This window comes from Berghia stephanieae, chromosome 13 (assembly GCF_034508935.2).
Source record: "Berghia stephanieae isolate SIO BIC M18660-M18661 chromosome 13, UCSD_Bste_1.3, whole genome shotgun sequence".
NCBI classification, from domain to species: domain Eukaryota; kingdom Metazoa; phylum Mollusca; class Gastropoda; order Nudibranchia; family Aeolidiidae; genus Berghia; species Berghia stephanieae.
The window spans coordinates 10,700,081-10,725,080 of NC_088372.1; the positions used below are offsets into that span (position 1 = coordinate 10,700,081).

A 25,000-nucleotide genomic window follows, 5' to 3' on the forward strand; every position below is an offset into this window, starting at 1 on the left:
TACCCAAGGACAGAACGTTGGTGCCATAGTTGTTACAATGATTGTCACCCATCCAGACAAAACGTCTATATTCTTTTACATTTTAAGTGGTTAAGGCATTGCACTGTGATCCGGAAGGTCCCGGATTCGAGCCCCGCTTTAGCCACTTTCGTTTTTTTTCCTCTTATTAAACCCCAATTTGCTCACTTGGACAACACGGGTGATTCCTGTTGACATCAAACATTCTGCTGGATTGATTATCTATACTTTGTGGAATGACTAGGCGACGGCATCTTATGGTGCCTAGGGGTTCAATTCCGTAGTACTCAAAATTTTTTCTGTATTGTTTATCTTCTCAACTTTAAAACCTAATTATTCATGACCGATATTTATAGCAAGGTGGAAAGTACTCCCAGTAAGACTAGCATCCTGTATCTGGAAGGAACATTGGTTCTATTGATGTTCAAATGGAGATGAAAGAGATGGATCGCTGCACATGCCAAAGACCAAGTTGGGAAATATGTCAGAAAAAGAGCGAATTTTGACTGATATCAATTGAGGCGGAATTAGCTGAAAATTCAAGTCAAAATATTCTGACGACTCCATCCCCCACCTTTACTCTCTCTCTCTCTCTCTCTCTCTCTCTCTCTCTCTCTCTCTCTCTCTGTGTGTGTGTGTGTGTGTATGTGTGTCGCGCTCTCTCTCTTATCTCCCAGTCATTTATAGGGTAATCAGTTCTGTTGGATTTGTGTAAAGTTTTTATTTTTACTATATAAGAATTCTTTTTTAAAGGATATCATCTCTGATGACCTAGATGCTGATGTTTGATATTTTACGTTTAAGTAAAATACTTACTTATTCTGTCCGTCAGATTAATTACACCGACACATTACATTATGTGCAACGTTAAACGTTCAGGGACTTTAAAGAGAACTTCATGTCTGAAAAGAATATCAAAGAGCAGAATGACGTCAACTTCAAACATTCTATTGTCAAATAAGTGGCCTGGGTTCATTTCATTTTTATTATTGATAAAAATTGAATAAAAACTAATGAAACGTAAAATTCTAGAACTTTATATTATCTACCATTATCAGTTTATATATTATTCAATAGGATTCAGTAGTCTGATGTCACGTCCGCCCAGCAACGAGCAGCTTGGTTCCAAACAAAGAAAATCATTACTTTTTATTCTTCATGCTGGCTAGAACTTTTTCACATGTCATGTGATCAGAATGTATAAAAGTCAAAACATGATCAGCTTTATGTTTTTCTCCTCTGGATACACTGTTATGCTCGTCGCAGAAGTATTTCATAAGGGAGTCCGCCATTGTTCAGATAGTTTAGAACCCATTACTAAGTTACTATGCGTCATTACCAGGGAAGTGACGTCACGACCGTTGAACCCTATTGTTGGAATTTGTCTATTTGTCTCACTCCTCCTCCACCTCCTCTCTCCATTCTCTCTCTCTCTCTCTCTCTCTCTCTCTCTCTCTCTCTCTCTCTCTCTCTCGTCTTCCGCATTCATTCTGACTGTGGAGTCAATTCAAATGTAAAATAATCAAGTCGCCATCGTATCCACCAAGCACATGGAGCCAAATTCTATAACTATATTTAACTATATCTATAGTGTTAAAAGGACATAATTTGTCAAAATTGCCTGGTACAGAAAAGTACTTTCCGTCAGATCCAGCAAACCTAGCCACCCAACCAATACTGCTGGGAAAGAGGAATTTGTGTGTGTCAATTGGAAGGGTATAATATATACAGTCAAGGTCTCTAATTCACTCTACTCGAATAAAACTGTCGGACTTCATTTTGGTTGTGATGTAAATACATGTTATTATTAATCCATTGTTGTAGCATAGGACAAGTCGTAGAACGTAATTGAGGGACCGATTGACGCATAGTCACGAGGTTTTGCTAATGGCTACACTGCCGTACTCTGGGAAAACCCATATATAAAAATTTGGCCAGAAAACTCGTCCTTCAAATATCGATCAATTTAAATGACCCTCATCTTGGCAAAAACTCTCAAACTTGGGACTTCGCGAAGTGTACGGATATTTGGTATAAATTAAAAGTAAAAGATAAATATGGTCATTTATATCACGCATTCCAGTCTCACCTTGCTCTCTGCACTTCACAATGCTTTTCCATACAAGCCACTAGACAACTACTTTACATTTCATAAAGTGCAATTCACCTGTTAGACGCCAATGTTGTATTGATTCTCGTTCAATATTAATTAATTATAGTCAGGCACTATTTCCAACCTATACAGAAATATAATATACAACTGTGTCAAAAAGGCCAATGTGTAAAGTGCCTTGCCCAAGGACATAATGCTGGGGTGAGCGTTTTCTCATTACTGTAACCAATCCAGTCATTGATCCTGCTCAACATTTCTTGACCTTATTATTCCACAAAAATATTTACAGCAGCTGAGTCATGGAGGCAACACATTAAAGCTAGCAGTAAGTTTAGACTCTCTCTCTCTCTCTCTCTCTCTCTCTCTCTCTCTCTCTCTCTCTCTCTCTCTCTCTCTCGCTCTTTCCATCTCTTTCTCTCTCTCGTTCATCTCTATCTCACACATACACTCTCTCTCCCCCCCCCCCCCCGCCCCCCTCTATTTCTCTCTCTTTCTTTCTTTCTTTCTTTCTTTCTCTGTATGTGAAAATAGGCGCGTTTGTGTGTGTGTGTGTGTGTGTGTGTGTGTGTGCGTGTACGTATGTGGGTGTTTAAATGGCTGTTCATTTAGACTGACGCATCCCAAACTAGGAATTCCCCCACACAAATTAGCGTCTAGATATAAGTTATTGTATCAGATATAAGTGTTTTGATGGCATTCATAGGAACGCTTATTATCTCCCTTCCGGACAGAAATAAATCGTCTAACATTCTTGGAGTATTTAATTCAAATAATAAACGACAGCTCTAAATTCCTCCAGGAGTTGTAAATTCCAAAATAGTACAAACCCTATAAATAGTCACTAAGACCGCCTACTAAGTTTAAAAGAATCGGAACAACCAAAGACTATGAAATCGCCATCAAACCCTATTTGTATAGGGCTTGTCTCCACGGGAATGCTTGGGTACACTTTTTAGCACCTTACGAGTCAGGTACCTACGTTAAAAGTAGAATCACTGAGTCAGAAAAAAGCACCAATTTTATACTCGTGCCACCCAAGTGTTTATGGATTTTTGTACCGGCTCCGCATGGAAAAAGGACAGACCCTTTGACGAGCTTTTCAATGAGGGGTTTCCTTATAGCCCTCACACACATGCACACATAGAAATGAGGCAGATGAGATACATAAAATCACTTATCCGTAAATATTAGGGATTATTTTCCTATGAATCTGACATGCTCGTTTCAATAGTTGCACTGTTTAACCTTTTTAATGGATCTTTAAACTCAAGAAAAATATTTAATATATATTATATTATGATAGAAAAAGTATGTTTTTTTTATTATTGAACTTATAAATAAGTAAAATTCAGTAAAGGGCTACGGAAAATCTTAAAATCTATGAAGGAAACTTCATAGAAAGAGATGTAAGTAATTATTATGGAGACTTAGCCTTTCGAGTTACGCTTTACCCATGCTTTTGGTAGTCAGATGGTTTATGTTGCCTAGAATGCCAATTTTAAAAGAATCATATTTCTGGAAATTGTGCCAAAAAAGGATAGTTTAAATGTTGCCCATCTTGGACAGATAAAGGAACTTATAAGACGTGTAATAAATTTAACATTCTCTCACGTGAGCATCTAGTCTACATAAAGCATCATCCACTAAATGTGCCTAAAAACCTTTCCAAGGTGTCCCTAACGGATAGCAACATATTGAGCTTTAAAATTGAGCTTTTATACATTGCAATGTCCTCTAAACGTGCTCAAGGCGCTTTACAATGGGTACTTTTAACAGCAACACTTCCCGTGTAGGACGGGAAATGACGCCTGTTAGGCGATTACATTTTTTTTCGGACAGATACAATGCTGTTAACGGCCAGGTTCTTATTTTACACCTGAGTAAAGTGAGAAAGTGTGGGTAAAGAGGCTTTTCCAAGGACTCAACTATGCGCTGAGCGAGGTTCGAACCCAGTACCTTCGGATCCGAAAGCAAGTCTCATACCACTAGACCACCAATGGGAATAACAAGGAAGAAAACCCCTATGGAATGCAATATAAAGTAAAGGGTGGGACTTTAAAACAGGTCAAGAAAATTAGATTCTTGGGAGCAATATTTACGAGTATAATATTTAGTCGTCAATCTTACTATATATAAAAAAAAATCAAAGTTGCTTATTTTCGTGTGGTGGTACGATTGATCTGGCGACTAGACGTGGTGAGTATTCTTAAACGCATACAATAGGGATTGAGATTAATAATAATAATAATAATAATAATAATAATAATAATAATAATAATAATGATAATAATAATAATAATAATAATAATAATAATAATAATAATAATAATAATAATAATAATAATACTTTATTGCATCCCAAAAAGGAAATTTTTTGTACAGACGTGTTATAATTTACACATAAGATAAAAATACAATGGAAATAGGATGTATATATATAAAAAAAAGGAGCAGCTCTATAACCAGAGCTGCGCTTTATAATATGAATAATTTCAACACTGTAAAATAGTTAAAACTGTCACTATAAATTGAAAATTGAAAAGATTGCAAAACAAATAAATTAATAAATTAATATTTATATTTTTAAAAAGTAAAAATGAGAAATAATTATATAAAATGATTATTGCTTGTTGTTATAAAGCCTAATACTGGACGGCAGAAAAGATTTTCGGTGTCTCTCTGTTTTCGTTGAAATAGAGAAAGGGCGACCACTTCTTTCTGACATAATAATTGATGGTCTTAGTGGATGATACTGGTCATTTAATATTTTAGTTATTTTATTTATACAAAATTTCTCGTATAAAAGATCTACATCGTCAACATCATTTATATAGCGTTTAATGGATTTTTTAATATTTGAATTTATTTTGTTCCTTTCCACTGCTAAGCAATTGCCTCCCCAAGCTGTTATACAAAATGACAAAACACTTTCGATTACTGCTCTATAAAATAATGTGCAGAGGGTTTTATCTATTCTAAACTGAGAGAGTTTCGATAAAAAATATGTACGTCTGCACATCTTATGCCTAATTATTTTCAAGTGTTCATCCCACTTGAGCCTGTCATCAATCGTTACACCAAGGTATTTGTAGTGAGGAACTCGCTGGACGAATTGGTCCTTTAATTTTAACGGTTCTATCGGTTCCTTCACTCTCCTAAAGTCAATCACTAGCTCCTTTGTCTTGCTTATGTTAAGCTCTAGGTGGTGGGCATCACACCAAGACACAAATCTATCAATTTCTTGCCTATAAGCCACTTCGTTGCCATTTGTTATGAGGCCTTGAAGAGCGGTGTCATCTGCAAACTTTATTAAAGGTACACTCAGGTTTTGACTTCTACAGTCATTCGTGTATATTGTGAATAATACAGGGGACAATACACAACCTTGAGGAGCGCCAGTATTTGTAGTTATACAGGAAGATTTGTTTTGCCCTAATTGAACATATTGTGCTCTCTCCGTAATAAATTCGAGCACCCAAGCAATTATATACTTGTTTAAATTCAGACTAGTCAATTTTTGAACAACCAACTGAGGTTGCATTGTATTGAACGCTGAAGAAAAATCTGCAAAAAGCAATCTGCAATAGCTCCTAGCGTGATCTAGATGCCTGTAGATGTTGTTTGTAAACAGCAAAATGGCATCCTCTACGCCACGTCCTGGTTTGTAAGCAAATTGATGACTATCACTCAATGGCATAAACTGATTCCTAATTTTAACAAGAACAAGTTTTTCTAAAGATTTCATGACTATTGAAGTCAGTGCAACAGGTCTGAGATCGTTCATAGTCTCAAGTTTTTCTTTTTTTGGAACAGGAATAATTTTCGAAGTTTTCCAAATTTCAGGGATTGAAACGCATTGGAGGGACCAGTTAAAAATATGTGTATAAATGGGGGAAAGCTGGTGGGCACATTCTTTTAATAGTTTTCCTTTCAATCCATCCGGCCCAGCAGCCTTCCTCTCGTTTAGTTTCGAAAATACGAATCTCGTTTCCTCTTCACTGACCTCAACAGCCGTAGAGCGGTAGAGTATTAGTGTCCCTTGATTGCACGTCACCCATAGTCTGTGACGTCACCGGCGGAAAAGTTATTAGAGAGAGAACGTCATGTTGGTTGTGCGCATGCGTCTCTCGTCCTCGCTTCCGCTAATCTCATTCCCTATACAAATTGATAAATTGTCATTCTCGTCTATTTTTCAGGCCATCTCGAAGTCCATTGACCCTTGATGGTAAACTCTACGTAACCCGTGACTCTAGATATACTCGGGTGACATTCACCGTAATCCAATGTTTGTGTGGCTGGCACGTTGGTCTAACGTAGAATGTTTGGAATATTATCTCATGTAGTGACCAGGGATGGACGATAACTTGAGTCAACAATGTTTTTATATTTTTCGTTATAATTTGATCATAACAAATGTTATGAGTTAAATTTTACATGTAGGACAAAAGTATTGTTGTTGTTGTTAGAATGAATAATGATTACTAGATAATATTGATGATGATGATGATGATGATGATGATGATCATAATAATAATAATGATAATAATAATAATAATAATAATAATAATAATAATAATAATAATAATAATAATAATAATAATAATAATAATAATAATAATAATAATAATAATAATAATAAATATAATAATAAATACAATGATGACGATGATGATGATGATGATGATGATGATGATGATGATGATGATGATGATGATGATGATGATGATGATAATAATAATAATTATAATAATAACGATAATAATAATGATAATGAATATGATTATAAATATAATGATGATGATGATGATGATGATGATGATGATGATGATGATGATGATGATGATGATGATAATGATGATGATGATGATGGTAACGATGATGATGATAACGATGATATAATAATAATAATAATAATAATAATAATAATAATAATAATAATAATAATAATAATAATAATAATAATAATAATAATAATAATAATGAAGATGATGACGAATATCATAATGACGGCGATGATGACACTGATAATGATAATTATCATTAGTATAAAAATGATGTATTTATTGAGTGGATTATAGGACGTAGGACGATATGAATGAGTGCTGAGTAATCAACATGGCCCAAACATACATAAATAAATAATTGAGCTTTATATAGAGCAATATCCACTAAATCTATATTATGTGACATTATTACATCCTTAAACTTTTACATAGGGATCCCGATAGCTCAGACGGTAGAGCACTCGCTTCACACGCAAAGGGACCGAGATCGATCAATCCAGAGGGCAGTCGAGATTTTTTTTCTGACCCCCCCCCCCTTCCTGTCCATCCAGCAGCGAATGGGTAGCTGAGTCTGTCAGATTTGGCGGAAAGTACTTTGCGATAGACTAGCGTCCTATTTAAAGGATAGCAAGCAATTGCTATTGTTGGTTTCACCCGATAAACTCCGGCTCCATGGGCCGAATGGTTTTGAAGGACGAAATTACAAACGTTCTCATAGGAGTGTGTGATGTTTTTTTTTCGGATTTCTAACTAATTTCAGATGACAGTTTTTTTTGATGGTTTATGTATCTTTACTTGTGCAACATTCACACCTTTTGAAATTATCAGAATGACCAACTTAGGCAATATAGATAGAATGAAGCTGTTATTGTCTTTTGCCATCCGAGTTTTTGAGTAATTCTGACTAAACCGTATTACCCAGACTATAAACGATTAAGTTTTGTGTGTTGGTCCGTTATACTTCCTGATGGCAATGTTGTGAGCTTCTTAGCTAAGCGCATACTATCTATAATATAAGAAATGAGTGCGACAAACTCTTGATTCAATCATTAACCATGTGATTGTCGGCTATGTGGTTATCGGGGATGACACTATCTTTCGGATCGTAAGGTTCTGTGTTCGAGCCTCGCTCGGTGCATAGTTGAGTCTTTGGAAAAGGCTCTTTAGCCACATTCTCTCTCCGTACTCAGGTGCAAATTGAGTACCAGGCCGTTAAGAGGGTTGTCTCTGTCCGAAAAAATTGTAATATCGCCTAACAGGCGTCATGTTTCGTTCTACATGTTACGTGTTGCTGTTGGTCAGGGACCCTTTGTAAAGCGCTTTGAGCACATTGAAAGGATATTGTCCTATATTAAAGAACAAGTTTTTTTTTCGTTTTCTTATTCCTTATTTTTAAAAATTATGCCCCCCGGTTTACCATCATTTGAATAACACAGATAACCCGTCGAACTAACGTCTAACTCGGGCAGCGCGGCTCAGCGGTAAGGTCTTTGCATCCTACCCGAAAGGTACCCAGGTCGATCAACCGCCGCTGCGCAGTATGGCCTTGAGCAAGTCGCCCTAGCTAAATTTGCGGCGCTGCACTGCGGCTGACGCCTGCGTTATTCCAGTCTTCCTTTGGATTGACTCTAGAGACAAATTTCCCCTATAGGCTGACTAAAGGGAATTTTATTATTTCAACAGGAATCGCCCTTGTTGTACTACGAGTACGAGAGAAACTTTAGCGTTAACTCTCTCGTTACCAGCCATTTTCAGGATTTTTCCCAAAACTTCACACCCAATTAACACAAAAATAGATTTTTCATCACTCAAAACAATAGCAGTAAGTAATAAATAATTTCTTTAGCAAAACATGCTCTACAACACACTGTTCATTTTCTTTAAATTTTATGATTTACAATAGATAGAAATTTGAAAAAGAAAAATGTTGGTTATATTGGCCCTCCAGGCCCAGTTCTTTCACATCATCCTTTACCTTATCCCACCTCTAGTCTTTGGGCGTCCCTTTTGAATGAATAATATAACAGCTTCAAAAACAACAAAATACCTAACGCAGAACATTTCGGACTAAAAACCCTTCGTCAGTCAACAACAAAAGAACAACAACGAAAACATAAATTAATACATTAATAAAAAATCGGATTGACGTCAGAGAAAATATTCGGGGGGGGGGGGGGGGGGCGTGCTGAATATCTCTCTGTCGTCGATTTGGTGTTTTAATAATGTATTTATGTTTTCTTTGCACGTGTTTCTTTTTTTTTTATTGAAGAAGGGCTTTGGGCCCGAAACGTTCCGTATTTGGTATTTTGTTCCTTTGTAAAGTTGTCATATCATTCATTTTTGTTTTTATTGTATTTGCGCTGAAATCTAACTCAAGGAAATAAATGATAGCGTCCAGATCAGGGCTCGAACCCGGGACTTGACGGGCAAACGTAATATCTAAACTACTTGATCACGTGGCCCGTCTCTCTCTCTCTCTCTCTCTCTCTCTCTCTCTCTCTCTCTCTCTTTCTCTCTCTCTCTCTTTTTCTCTCTCCCTATGTGATTACAATTAAATAACTACAGAATATTTCCTGAAGAAAAATATTCTTTTTTTCCCGGCCATTTCATCAGTGGTAATGATTTTTCACACCTTCACGTGTTTTTTTTTGTTATAAAATTTGAAGGAACTAAGAACAACGACAAACCTTCCCCGCGGCGTATTTGGCTTGTAGGGGGAAATCTTTAATTTGACGTACTGTCGTGCATTCGGTTGTTAGAAATGTGAAACATATTGATTATATTATTAAACAAATGAACTTAATAATAAATATAAACGTGCAGGATAAATACACATACAGACACACACACACACACACACACACACACACAAACACAAACAAACCATAATATTTCTATCTCTGGGTTTCACTCCCCACAGTATCGAACTCCCATATAACCGGCTTCACTCTCCATTGATATCTACCTCCCATAGTCCCAGGTTCATTACCAATCGGTGCCCATCTCCTGTAGGCTCAGGTTCATTCCCCTCTGGTGCCCACCTCCCATAGTCCGGCTTTCCGTCTTTCTCTTATTCCCATTAGTATTCGTCTCCCACATTCCCAGTTTCATTTCCCGCTGATATCCTCTTCCTATAGTCTCTAGTTCACTCCCCAATGGAAACCACTTCCCGGGTCCCTGGTTTACTCCCCACTGGTGCCCACTTCCCAAAAATTTGGACGGGTTTGGTAGGTTTCGGAAAACAATAAGTACTCTTCTAGGTTCACTTCCCACTAATGTCCACCTCCCATATTATGGGCTTCACTCTAGCTGATATCATCCTCTCGCTGTCCCAGGTTCATTCCCCATGTGTGCTCACCTTCTTTAGTCTCAGGTTCACTTTCCTCTGGTCTCTCTTCCCATAGTCCATCTTCAATTCCCACTAGTACCCGTCTCCTATAGTCCCAGGTTTATTTCCCACTGATATCCTCTTCATAGAGTCCCAGGTTCACTCCTCACTGGTGCCCACTTCCCAAAAATTTGGATGGTTTTGTTAGGTTTCGGAACACAATTACTCTTCTGGGTTCACTTCCCACTAAAGTCCACCTCCCATATTACCGGCGTCACTCTCCCTGATGTCATCAGGTTCATTCCCCATTGGTAGCCACTTCCTAGTCTCAGGTTCTTTACACTCTGGTGCCCACCTCTCATAGTCCGGCTTCAATTCTCACTGGTGTCCATTTCCAACATTCCCGGATTCACTCTCCACTGGTATCTACCTCCCATAGTCCCAGGTTCAGTCCCCACAGGTTTACACTTCCCTGAGTCCCTGGTCCACTGACTCCATACTGCTGCCCGCTTCCCATAACTTAACTTTGTCGGGTCCCGTCGGGTGACGTCGGGTTTCGGCGGGTTTCGTCGTAAAAAAGTAATGTAGAGAGGTGCCCCTCAAATTGGAGGCCTCTCGAAACAAACAACGAACCGATTTTCTCCGATCAGTTCAGCGCCAGATCAATTCCACTCTGATATTTTAAAAGATGACATTCTTTTCGTCATATAAACATTTCAAAGTTTTCCAATTGAACTATAGTTCATTTAGGGTAGACCTCTATAGTACTATTGTGACTTGTAAAAAATTAAATAACAACTAAACCTTCTCAACTTGCTTTAAAAGGGCCCACAGTTCTTTATCGGGTTGTGCCCGATAGCAAAATGTGAATATAATGTTGAATCCTATTGATAACGATCTGTATTTGTTTAGGTCTTATTCATGTGTGACCAACCTTCTCAAAAGGCTATTCTCTCAGAATGACCAACAATATTACAGTGTTTTAGATTTCTAAATCTTAATATTAGAATATTTTTGTTTGTTTTGTTGTTAAGTCATAGAATCAAATCTTCTTTCTTCTTCATAGAAGCATTGATATAAGTCATATTTTATGATCTCTCCTTACAGTTAAAAAGTATTAAGTACTGGGTTTACCCTGATATCATACTTTTGGAGATGGTTGGTCACTTATAAATAATGTCCAAACATGTTGTTTTCAAAAAAGGTACAAAGACAGATTAATGAAAAAGAAACGAAATTGTAATTTAGTTAATAACTTTTAAAAAGAAATTCTCACCACTTTTTGGGGTTTTCCCTGGAGCCATATCAATAACCCGTCTGTTCTTGGTTGGCAACCGACGTCGACATTTCTTTGGATTTGGCCATCGAGGTGTAGCTTCAGAGTATGGCGATCACGTGGTTTTCTTATATCTGTTTATCTCTCTCTCTCTCTCTCTCTCTCTCTCTCTCTCTCTCTCTCTCTCTCTCTCTCTCTCTCTCTCTCTCTCTTCTCGCCAATCCATAGACTCATTTCTCTCTCAAGTGATTTACCGCGACTTGTTAAAGCCAATTGGCATTGGAATGGCTACTAATTAAAGACAACGGCAGATGCTTCAACGAATTCCCATTATAAGTGGCAGGAGATTCCAATGTTTACAGTAAAATACAATGACGATCCAAGAATTCCACAAATTCCAATTTTGCTTATGAATAGTTGTAAGATCTCTGTCAAGCCATCTAACAACGGAATGTGCCAACGAATGATTAGCTTCTTTGGGACTGCAACGAGTGTAATAGGTGAGGTTGACATACCGAATTGATGGAGAGTGACCGCCATTTAGAAAAAAAATCCTGGAGCTTTACCTTTTGCATGCTAACGACTCCTCTTTACGGGTGGAAGCAGATTATTGTGGTTACCTCCGTAGACATTTATGACGATCCGTGGATTTCGCAAAAATTCCAATCACACTAGAAAAGGATTATGGGACATTTGTAAATCTGCGTCACATTGACATCAGATAGATGCACACTGTCTTTGATTCTGCCACGAGGGCAAAAGTCGACGCTGACGAACCGAACTGATACAGAATGGCGGCCACCAGGAAACGTCTCCTAGAGCTTCACATGTTGACAGTGGACGCTGACGAACCGAACTGATACAGAATGGCGGCCACCATGAAACGCATCCTAGAGCTTCACCTGTTGATAGTCGACGATGACGAACCAAACTGATGCAGAGTGGCTGCTACCATGAAACGCATCCAGGAGTTTCACCTGTTGGTAGCCATCTACCGAGTGTCTATCTTCCTATCATGAAGACAGGTTTACAATGCATTACAAAAGAACTACGAATTGTTCATTATTCATATCAAATTCAAATCTACTTTCACTCTTTTTAAAGACAATATAAAGTAGAGGAAAGGAAATTTTGTTACCAAAAACTCTATATTGAAGATTTTTCAACACTGCAATTTATAATTATCTATAATTTTTCCTCCGAAAGCCACGAGTTTTAATTGTTGTTAGTAGACTGGTCTGGTTATGGCATCCAGGAAGCTTTTAGCATAGAATGGAGAGGATAACGTCCCTGTCCCGATGAATTTTGTTATTCCACGTCATGTCTTCTCCAAGGCGTCACAAGCAGGACAAAGTTGGAAGAGTGACAGTCCTTGATATTTTTAAGAGGACAAGTTACACACCATTGTATGTGTTGTGGTGATTCTGTTGATCATTCTATGCGTCTTTCATTCCATCTGTGAATGACAATATTGATTTTTAAACGTTAACCATTTTATTAGATATCTGAAGTAGTGACATAATTCATAAATGGAAGAAATCTAATGTTGACCTGAAAATACAACATGAGTGAATTAATAAATATATTTAACAGATGTGGACCGGGATATAGAGAATAATAGAATAATAAGTAAAGACATCGAAACAGCTTATGTACCTCAGAGTGCTTCAATTATAACCCCAATATTCATATCATGAAATCAAAGATCATAGCGTCAACTTTTAGTCACTCTGTTTATAACAACATCAGCTGTTGCTGATAGTCAGATCGTCATTCATGTTTCATTCGAGTGGGGTTTTGTGTTTTAAAGTATACCCAAACTATGAGTCACGTAAAAATCTGTATTAAATCAAGACACGGGACGCTTAACAGGCGACTGGTGCTATGAAATGATAATATTTTGGTTCCTCATGGCCTCCTGGAAAGATTAATGGATAAATCGCATTGAGCATGGTAAATTCGAGGAAATCTTTCCCACATACACACGCACTCTCTCTCTCTCTCTCTCTCTCTCTCTCTCTCTCTCTCTCTCTCTCTCTCTAGTCTCTCTTTCATTCTCTCCTTGCCTCCTGTATTTTTTTCTTATCTCACACCCTCTCTTTCTCTCTCCATCCTCTCTGAGATCTCTCTCTCTCTCTCTTATCTCTCTCCTCCTCTCTCTATTCTCTCTCTCTCTCCTTCCTCTGGTCTGTCTCTCTCTCTCTCTTGCTCTCTCTCTCTCTTGCTCTCTCTCTCTTTCTCTCTCTCCCCCTCTCTTTCTCTCTTTTCTCTATCTCTCTCTCCATCCTCTCTGATCTCACTCTCTCTTCTCTATCACTCTCCTCCCTCTAATCTATCTCTCTCTTACTCTCTCCCCCCCTCTCTCCTGTCTCTCTCTCTCTCTCTCTCTCTCTCTCTCTCTCTCTCTCTCTCTCCACCCCCCCCCCCCTTTTCGAAGTCAATCAGTCATTCCACTTACATTCTTTCAGTACAAAACAATATAAAAACGTTCCAGGATTTGAAGATGATTTGGCACCCATCCTTTGTCAAGTGACGACTTTCTGTTGAGCCATTAACATCAACGGAAAACCCCGTGAATACCGTGAAAACCCGTGTCTTGTCTTAATGAATACCAGAAGATGACGCCGATACAATAGCTTGATTGTTTGATCCTTCTCACAGTATGGGGACTCAATCATATGTGTCCCATCTTCTACAAATGGTGTTATGTCGGGATGGTTTCGTTTGTGCGGCTATGTAGTCCAGTGGTATTATAAATAATCTTTAAATTAAAACTTTTTAAAAACTTTAGCTTTTAAATAGCGCAACATCCACTAAACGTACTCAAAGCGCTTTACAAGGGGTCCCTGACTAATAGCAACATTTAACATGTAGGACAAGACATGTCGCCTGTTAGGCGATATTGCAATAAAAAAGATATTCCGTCTGAGACAACGCTGTTACTCATTTTACACCTGAGTACGGTGAGAGAATGTAAGTAAAAAGCCTTTTCCAAGGACTCAACTATGCGCTGAGCAAGGATCGAACTCAGGGCCTTCCCATCCTAAAGCGAGTGTCACACCGACAAGACCACATAGCCGCACACTAGAGTACGATTCAATAAATACGCATCCCATCGTCTCCAAATGGTGTTATGTCGGGATGGTTTAGTTTGTACTGTTATGTGGCCCAGTGGTATGATACTCGCCTTCAGAACGGAAGGTCCTGGGTCGATTTCAGAGCGGCGCATAGTTGAGTCCTCGGAAGAGGTTCTTTATTCACATTCTCTCACCGCACTCAGGTGTAAAATGAGTACCTGGCTGTTAACAACGTTGTCTCTATCCGAAAAAAATGTAATATCGCCAAATAGGCGTTATGTCAAGCCTCACATGTCAAGTGTTTCTGTAGGCTTGGGACACCCTGTAAAGCGGCTTTAGCACGTTTAGTGCATATTGCTCTTTACAGAAGCTCAATTCAGGGAGGGGGGTTCTTATTGAATATTGAAAATTGAGTTTGTAACCAGAAATGCGTGACTTGTAACTACATTTAATTTGTTATTAAATAGAAAGAATACAAATCGTTACGGAGCATAAAACGAAAATGTGATATCTCTGACTAATCTTACAAATGACAAGAAATGTGATGAGAAATGTGAAATTAAAGTGACAAGAAATGTGACAAGAAATGTGAAATTAAAGTGACAAGAAATGTGAAATTAAAGTGACAAGACATGTGAAATTAAAGTAATAAGAAATGTGAACTTAATTTCACTTATGTCAATTTGTGATATTATAATAAGTATTCTCCACAATCAAACTTTAAATACGTGTCTATATGGTTGACTATGAATTCATTTTAGCATTTAAACCACCCCGATATGATTATTTAAAATAAAATTTATTTTACGCAATATCTCCACTAAATGTGCTCAACACCGTTTACATGTGGTTCCCAGTCAACAGCAACACCTAACATATAGGACGAGACATGACGCCCTTTGTGTTAGGCATTATTACAATTTTTTCGGATAGAAAGAACGCTTTTAATAATCAGATACTCATTTTACCCCTGAGTACGGTGAGAGAATGTGAGTAAAGGGCCTTTTCCAAGCAGTCATCTATGCGCGCCTAAAACCCTGGATCTTCCGATCATTTTGAGGCGATTGTGACAAATGGTTTCTTCTTTAAACATGCTGCTTTGCACATCTATGCCTTTTGATCGTGCGGTGAGACACTCGCCTTCGGATATGTAGGTGCATATTTCCAGTCCTTGAAGAAAGCTCTAACACACATTCTCTCGTCCTCCTCGGGTGTAAAGTTGAGCTTTTATATAGAGCAATATCCACCAAACGTGCTGTAAGGGGTCCCTGACGAACAGCAACACTTAATATGTAGGACGAGACATGACCCCTGTAAGGCGATGTTACAATATTTTCCGACAGAGACAACGCTGTTAACGGCTATGTACTCATTTTACACATGAGAATGGTGAGTTTATATGAGTAAAGAGCTTTTTTTCAAGGACTCGTCTATGCGCCGAGCAAAGTTGGAAACCAGGACTGTCCGATCTGAAAGTGAATGTCACACCACAAGACCTCATAGTCTCATTGTTAAATGAATAAGCCTACCTGGTCAATAACAATTGTGTATATTGAAAAACAGACTAAATATGAGATGGATATTGAAAGAGTGATAGCGACGGACACCTTACCGACAACTTATACTGTATGAAATTAATGTATATTACAATGCAGACTGCCGGTGAAGTGGTGGGGGGGGGCGGCGCAAAGGGACCAAGATCGATCCCGGGACCAGTCGAGATTTTATTTTCCCGACCTTCTTGTCCACCCAGCAGTAAATGAGTAGCTGAATCTTTCAGACCTGGCGGAATGTACTTTGCGATAGACTAGCGTCCTATCAAAAGGACAGCAACCAATTGCTACTGTCCGTTTCACGTTATAGAAACCGGGATAAACTCTGGCTCCATGGGTTTGAAGGACTACATTTGTCTGCTGGGAGGAATGGATAAACGTGCGGCTATGTGGTCTAGAGGTATGACACTCGCTTTCGGATGGGAAGGTCCTGGGTTCGAGCCTCGCTCGGCGCATAGTTGAGACCTTGGAAAAGGCTCTTTACTCACCATCTATCACCGTACTCAGGTTTAAAATGAGTACCTGACCGTTAATAGCGTTGTCTCTGTCCAATACAAAATGTAATATCGCCTAACAGGCGTCATGTTCCGTCCTACATGTTAAGTGTTGTTGTTGGCCCCTTGTAAAGCGCTTCGAGCACGTTTAGTGGATATTGTGCTATATAATTGCTCTAGCTGTTTTTTGTTTTTGTTTTTTTTTTAAAAACACATTACTCGTGCCATAATCGGTCTGTATAAATGCGCACATGAATATGCAAATTTATTCAAATGATATTTAAAACAACTTTATTTCGCCCAAAAAGGCGCAGATTAAAATGTTTTGAATTCCCCTTCTCTTTCTTCTTTTAAAATTTTACTCTTTTTTTTCCTTTTTACCCTCTCCTTTGTTTGTTTGTTTGTATGTTTAACAATCTACTCATTCTTAAAATATCTTTTATTTCTTTTAATACAAGGGGTGAATTTTGCCTTGTTGGTATTGTTTTCTCTTATTTATTAGTTAATGTATTTATTTTTCTATTGATTAATTAATTTATTTATATATTTATATATTTGTCTGTCTATTTATTTATTTGTTTATTTATTTATTGATTTTTCTTTGTATTTATCTATTTATTGGGATTAGTTTAATTAAATTGTTTGTGTTTGTCTATTTTTCTTTGGGGGGGGGGGGGGGGTTACTATTAAGCTTATTAATTTTTTGATAGTATCGGCTAATATGTTTATTAAGGAAGACAACAATCGACATTTTTATTTATATGAATGTTGACTATATCTCAACGTTTTTCTGTCTATCTTCCTATCTATCTATCTATCTATCTATCTATCTATCTATCTATCTATCTATCTATCTATCTATCTATCTATCTATCTATCTCTCTATCTACCCATCTATCCATCTCCCCACCTTCGCCTTTCCCACCTCTCCACTATACCTCATTCCATCCCCCGCCTCCTTCACCCATCACACCACGCCCCCTTCTCCTCCCACCATCGCCATCACCAACAATAATAATTCATTCAGCGGCCATCTTTTTTCCCCCAACCGCATCATCCCCCGTCGTCTACGTATGTGTGACTAAATCCAAAATGGCCGCCGATACAGTCGATTCAGCTCAGCTACCAGAACCGTTGGAAAAGAAAAAGAAAGAGAAGAAGAAAAAAGAAACGGACTAAAATAACGAAAAAACGTGAACCACTTGTCGAGCGAGTCGTGTGCCAAGTTCAGTGATAGGCCAAAGATATAGTTTATTTTAAAACGTCATCACTATTTCTACTCTTTAAACCATACGAGGATTTCTGTAGTATTCTGTTTAGTGTATTCGAGATTTTCTACATTCAACATACCACCAAAACCGCCACCATCACCATCATCAACATCATCATCATCTCAAATCTTTTGATGTTTGAAAAAATCTTCAAACATAAAAAGAGAATTTACAGGTCTTGTGATAATATCTAACTAAGCCCGAGTTTTAAAATAGAATTCCTTTGAAGTATGCGTTAGTGAAACAAACGGTTTTGAAGTGGTTAGAATAATATACCAGGTGTGACGTAGAAATAGTCTTTGATGGGAGATATCAATTACATTGGTTTTCTATTTATTTCTTGATTTTTGATTTTATGTTTCCTGTATGTGAGCATTTTAAAAAAAAGTTTATTTATTTATTTGTTTATCTATTTATACTGATAAGAATACTTTTTGTGTGATAATGTAAGTAGATTTGTTCGTTTAAAAATATAATAGCCGGTCATTTTATCTACATATTATGGTCATCAAGATTCAACATCATTATATTATTATACATCATGATTGATTGTGATAATGTGGCCTGCATTTGACTCCGGAGTCAAGTTTAACCAGGTAAGTTTGGAATCATCTTTGATCTGATATTCATCTATGCTTGTTCTAGCCTAATTGTATTAGCACCGATTGGGGTTGAGATGAAAAGAAAGTAAAGAAAAAAATAAAATAAAATGGGTAACGCTTAGAGAGACAGATCCGGTTCGGATCTCTTCTTTTTAAACTCAGTAATGAGACACAACCAATGTTTGTCGTCACTTTGCCATTTTTTTATCCTCTTCATATTATATATACATACATATATATATATATATATATATATATATATATATATATATATATATATATATATTGAATCGTGTTTGATACAAATATGGTACGAAAAGTGCTCGACATGTAGTAATGGAGCGAATTATTATATATATATATATACACTAAACATTGGCATAAGGGTATTGACCTTAATGTTATTGGCTTTTTAAAAAGACTACATAGCCCTTGTTATTATTCAAGATTTCATTGCGACTCACTGATTTTAGTTATTATGTCGTAACTAGATCTCGTGGAAAGTATTTTGCGCTAGTCCACACTGTTTTCTGAGGGGAAACAGACTACAATCATATAACATATAACATTCATTATTCATTGTTGCTGTTGGATTGGAACCCCTTGTAAAGCGCATTGATCACATTTGTAGTGGGCATTACACTGTATTAAATCTCATCGTTCTTGGATTAAAAAAAACAAATATACTTCAAAGTTTTACTGCTAGTCTGCCACACGCCTGACAAGAGAACCAACTCTGTGGTTAACCCTTTCCTTACCAGTCATAGGAAAATCGTCAAATTCGTTACGACACAGCAATTATTTTTCTTCTTTTGTACAGACATCATAAAATTTTAAGGAAATGAACACTTTGTTTTAGAGCTTGATTTGCTAAAGAAATTAATGTATCGCAAGAGATTATTGCTATTATGTCTGAGTGATAAATAATATATTTTTGTGCGGCTATGTGGTCTTGTGGTATGACACTCGCTTTCGGATCGGAAGGTCCTGGTTCGAGCCTCGCGCTCGGCGCATAGATGAGTCCTTGGAAAACGCTCTTTACTCACATTCTCTCACCGTACTCAGGTGTAAAATGAGTACCTGGCCGTTAACAGCGTTGTCTTTGTCCGAAAAATTGTAATATCCCCCCTAACAGGCGGCATGTCCCTCCTACAAGTTAAATGTTGCTGTTGACCAGGGACCCCTTGTAAAGCGCTTTGAGAACATTTATTGGATATTGCGCTATATAAAGCCCAATTAAAAAAATATTGGTTGGCTGTGCCCTTTTGGGTAATATCCTGAAAATGGCTGGTAAGGAGAGGGCTAATCTTGTATTATCAACAATATTTTGCGTTGATTCCAGAATGTTATCATTAAATCAATAAGCCCGTTACAATTTGGGTTATCGGACTAGTAAGTAAATTATAAGTAGAAGTTGTGAAGAACGTGATTGTTTATAACCGTTTGTCTTACAGTTATGGTTCAAATAATAGGTTATAACTCGGGCATTATGATGAAAGAGAAACATAGTTTTAAATATGTCATTGTCAAATAATAGTATTAATTATGATGATGAAAATAATAATAATAATGATAACAATACTACTACTACTACTACTACTACTACTACTACTACTACTACTACTACTACTACTACTACTACTACTACTACTACTACTACTACAACTACTACTACTACTTATTATTATTATTATTATTATTATTATTATTATTATTATTATTATTATTATTATTATTATTATTATTATTATTATCATTATTATTATAACAATAATAATAATAATAATAATAATAATAATAATAATAATAATAATAATAATAATAATAATAATAATAATAATGATAATATTAATCATTATCATCATCATCAGGATCATCATCTTCACCATCACCATTATGAGAACTTTGTGATATACCGGCATGCACATATTCACATATTATTATATGTGTACACACACACATACACACATATACACACACAAACACACACACACACACACAAACACACACACACACACACACACACACCGTGATATACCCATTATTCTTCTCTCATTATCCCTAACTATAGATAATCATGTCCATTCTAAGTATGTTTCCTTTATGAAGACATTAGAAATTATAAAAAAATATCAGTCTTGTTATTTTTTTTTTTTTTTGGATTGTGAACAATTCATCAAGTTGGTGAATGGATGAAAGGTAGATATTTCTTTCATAAAAAAATATCCCAGCCATGATATTCCATGCTCTTTGACAATAACAAGAAATGAAGTGAGTAGGAAAGTGCCAGAAGAAAATCGAGAATAAATGCTTCGTGGCAGCGATGGGGGCTCGAACCCACGAATGAGATCCTTTTCTTATTTCGGACCCTCTGTTTGGAACGTCTTACCACAGAGCATTCGTAGAAAAGAATCCTTGTCTATTTTTAAACGTTCGCTTAAAACATATCTGTTTCGTCTTTAGTAGATGATATGAAAAGCAAGATAGGTTTGTCTGGTTTGTTTTGTGTGCTGTGTGTGTTCGTGTGTGTGTGTGTGTGTGTGTGTGTGTGTGTGTGCGAATGAGTATGTTTCAGCCAAAGTAATTTGTAATTTAAGCGCATAGAGTCTGGTGTCTCGGAGTTATAGCGCTATATAAGTTTTCAGCATTATTATTATCATTATCATTATTATTATTATTATTCTTATTATTATTCTTATTATTATTATTATTATTATTATTTTATTATTATTATTATTATTATTATTATTATTATTATTATTTTTTATTGTTATTATTATTATTATTATGCAGATTCTAGTTTTTAACAGATAAACTCCAGCTTGATATCGGGTTCAATTGGATTCAATAGTCTGATGTCACGTCGCCCAGCAACGGCGGCCATCGTGGTTCTAAACAAAGAAAATCGGTATTTTTTATTCTTCATGCTGGCACAAACTTTTCGTATGTTTTGTGATCAGAATGTGTAAAAGTCAAAACATGATCAGATTTATACTGTTTTCTTTCCCTCTGGATACGCTTTTATGCTCGTCGGAGAAATAGTTCATAAGGGCGTCCGCCATTGTTCCGATAGCTTTGAGCCAGTTACTAAGTTACCATGCGTCATTACGAAGGAAGTGACGTTACGACTGTTGAATCGTATTTCAGACCAAACTTTGAATAGAATGTCCAGATAATAACAAGAGATGAAGTGAATAGGAAAGTGCCAGAAGACAACAGAGTATTAAAAACTTTGCTGTGGCGATGGGGGCTCGAACCTGCGACCTTACAGGTATTGTAGGAGAGTGATTATCAAAACTTGCTAAGTCATATTCAGATAGGAAATAAGTTATCATTTTCAAGTGGCGAAGTGGCCGAGTGATTAAGGCATTGCACTGTGACCCGGAAGGTCCCGGGTTCGAGCCCCGCTTCAGGCACTTTCGGTTTTTTTTCCTTGGGCAAGATAATTAATTAACCCCCAATTTGCTCACTTGGACAGTATGGGTGATTCCTATTGATATCAGACATCTTGTGTTGATGGATTATCTATATTGCTTCATGGAATGCCTGGGCGACGGGATTTTATGATGTCGTGGCGGAAGGGCTTAATAATAATATATTATATCAAGTAATCCATAGGATGGCTTTAAATCATATGAGAAAATTTGTACATTTTAAAACAGTCATAAAGACAGACTAGTGAGAAAAAAAAACACACAACAAAAAAAAAAACGTGAGCATTTATATATTCACAAGACGTGCTCGGGTGAGCACAATGGGTCCCTGACTAACAGCAACAGGATACAGACAGGAGACATGGTGCCTGTTAGGCGTTATTACATCTTTTTTTTTCAGAGACAACGCTGCTAACGGCCAGGTATTCATTTTTCAACTGAGTACGGTGAGAGAATGCAAGTAAAGAGTCTTTGCCAAGGATTCAACTATGGGCCAAGCGAGGCTTGAATCCTGGACTTTCCGATCCGAAAGCGAGTGTCATACCCAAATACCACATAACCGCACAAGTGAAGTATTTTTTTCATTAAGTCACTAAATTATATATGACCCAAAAAAATGCATTTTTTCTGTCAGAAAGATGAAAAAGCGACATTAGCGGGTTGTGAAAGTCATAACCTCTAAATTGATAGTATGCACTGGCTAAGAAGCTCACAACATTGACATCCGGAAGTATAAAGGACCAACACACAAAACTATGTGTAACCTTGAACGTGTATAGTCTGGTTAATACAGTTTAGTGAGAATTAGTCATAAATGCGGATGGCAAAAAGCAATAACAAAGACTTGAGTGACGTCAACTTCATACTATCTATAGCCAAATGTTTGCATTTTGAACAAAAGACAAAACAACTATTTTACATTTACGTCTACGTTACACTATTTTCACGTTGATAATTTCAAAAAGAAATACAAAACAAATCAAAACAGAAAAAAACAAAAACTGACACTTTTTAATTTTAAATGAACATATTCAAAATCCAAGACGTCCTCCTTACCAGCCATTTTCAGGATTTTCTCCCAAAACGTCACACCCAACTAACACAAAAATATTTTTTTTTTATCATTCAAACACAATAGCAGTTAAATTCTTGCCATACATAATTTCTTTAGTAAAACATGGTCTACAACACACTGTTCATTTTCTTTAAATTTTATGATGTACAAAAGTAATTTGAATGAGAAAAATGTTGGTTGTTTCGAAACGAATGTGACGATTTTCCTATAGTTGGAGAGGGTTAATGCCATTTAGATAATTTTCGCATAACATCCTGATATCACGTACTGACACACACACACACACACGCACACACACATATACACACACACACATCTACGTATGAGATGCTTAAACGTTTATAGTCTGATTAATATCTGGGCTTTTTATTGAGGGGGGGGGGGGTTGTTTATTTGTTGTTTTTTTTTGTCTCTGTTTAGTGTTTCATTTTCTTTTTTTTTTTTTTTTTGGTTAGTTTTTGGGTTAGATTTTTAAAATTATTAAATGTGATTTTTTTTTTCTTTTTTTTTCTATGTTCGAGACTTATTTATTATCCACCAGCATACATACATACCGTGCATTAAATTTCATATTCTATTCAACTTGAAACCTTTCTCTGAGATGATGCAACTAAAACAATCCTAGATTCCAAACATCAAAAGCCTAAAGAATGTCAATTGAATGTATCTGTCTATTCACATGTGCATATTTTTGGTTTTGAATCACACATTGTTGTGAAAAGGCACGCGACTGCCGTGAAAAGGTTCAAAGTCATAAAGATTTAAGATTAACCCTCGCCATACCAACTATAGAAAAATCGTAACATTCCTTACGATACAACCAACATTTTTGTTATTCAAATTTCTTTTTCACATCATAAAATTTAAAGAAAATGAACAGCGTGTTGTAGATAGAGCATGTTTTGCTAAAGAAATTTTGTATCGCAAAAACCTACTGCTATTGTGTTTGAGTGATAAAAAATATATTATTCTTGTGTTAGTTGGGTGTGAAGTTTTGGGGAAAATCCTGAAAATGGCTGGTAAGGGGAGAGTTAAACACAATAAATAGAATGCTTTGATACTGTTTTATGGATATTAAAAAAGAAGGAAGGCAAAGAAGGAAGAAATAAGAAGGAAGAAGAAGGAGGGGAAAAGGGAGGCCGTGGAGTAGGAGGAAGGAGGATGAGGAGGAGGGGGTTGGAAGGGAGAAAATGAAAAAGATTAAGAGGTGGTGGGGTAAGAAGAGAAAACGCAATGATCTAAAAAAAAGTGTACACATTGTCGGATAAAACAGATAATTAATGTCATAAAAATGTTACACATATAATGCTATGTAACAATTTTTAAAATGTAATATCGACCAACTGGCGTCAAGTCTCATTCTACATGTTACGTGTTGTTGTTGGTCAGGGACCCCTTGGAAAGCAATTTTGAGTACGTTTAGCGGATATTGCCCTTATAAAAGCTCAAGTTTACAAATTTATTTTATAAATATATATGTAATAGTTCAATACATTTAGAAGACAATGTTATCTATCTGCCATCTCAAGCATTTTTAAAAATATCTGACAACCACAGTTAGATCTATTTCAATCTCAACTCAATTTGTATCCTCTATTATCTAATACTAAGGTCATATCCTTTCAACAAACAACAACTTGAGCCTTTATATAGGGCAATATCCACTAAAGGTGCTCCAAGTGCTTTAAAAGGGGTCTCTCACCAACAGCAACACGTAACGTTTTGTGTGTTAGTACGTTAAATCCGGCTGGCGGATGTAATAAGTTTTTTTTTTGGATGGATGCAAAACATCAATAGAAAAACATTTTTTGTTGTCCGTACACAGCACAGTGTCTTCATCTTTTTCGTCTCTCAATTGACACATTGTTGTGAAAAGACAGGCGACTTGCGTGACAAGATGTGAAAGTCATAAAGACCCAAAATTGACACATAAAAATGGATGCTTGGATAAAGCCTAGTTAATTTCATAGGTCAT

At 36.7% G+C, this 25,000-nt stretch overlaps 1 protein-coding gene and 1 long non-coding RNA gene across 15 annotated transcripts in view; one reads left to right on the forward strand and one right to left on the reverse strand.

Annotated features, from left to right (window-relative positions):
* LOC144959349 (uncharacterized) overlaps positions 1-25,000 on the reverse strand; it is a 114,590-nt gene that overhangs the window by 1,267 nt on the left and 88,323 nt on the right. For all 12 annotated transcript variants that reach the window (XR_013642605.1, XR_013642604.1, XR_013642602.1 and 9 more), the window contains exons 3-4: positions 11,520-12,975; positions 835-920 (exon numbers count right to left, since the gene is read on the reverse strand). This is a non-coding gene — a long non-coding RNA (uncharacterized LOC144959349). The remainder of the gene's footprint in view (positions 1-834; positions 921-11,519; positions 12,976-25,000) is intronic.
* The window catches only part of LOC144959347 (protein Wnt-6-like), a 129,250-nt gene continuing 121,972 nt past the window's right edge, over positions 17,723-25,000 (forward strand). The window contains exon 1 of one of the 3 annotated variants that reach the window (XM_078891919.1): positions 17,723-18,089. The gene's annotated coding sequence lies outside the window, so the exon portion shown is untranslated. The remainder of the gene's footprint in view (positions 18,090-25,000) is intronic. The other 2 variants (XM_078891920.1, XM_078891923.1) reach the window with 2 other exon arrangements.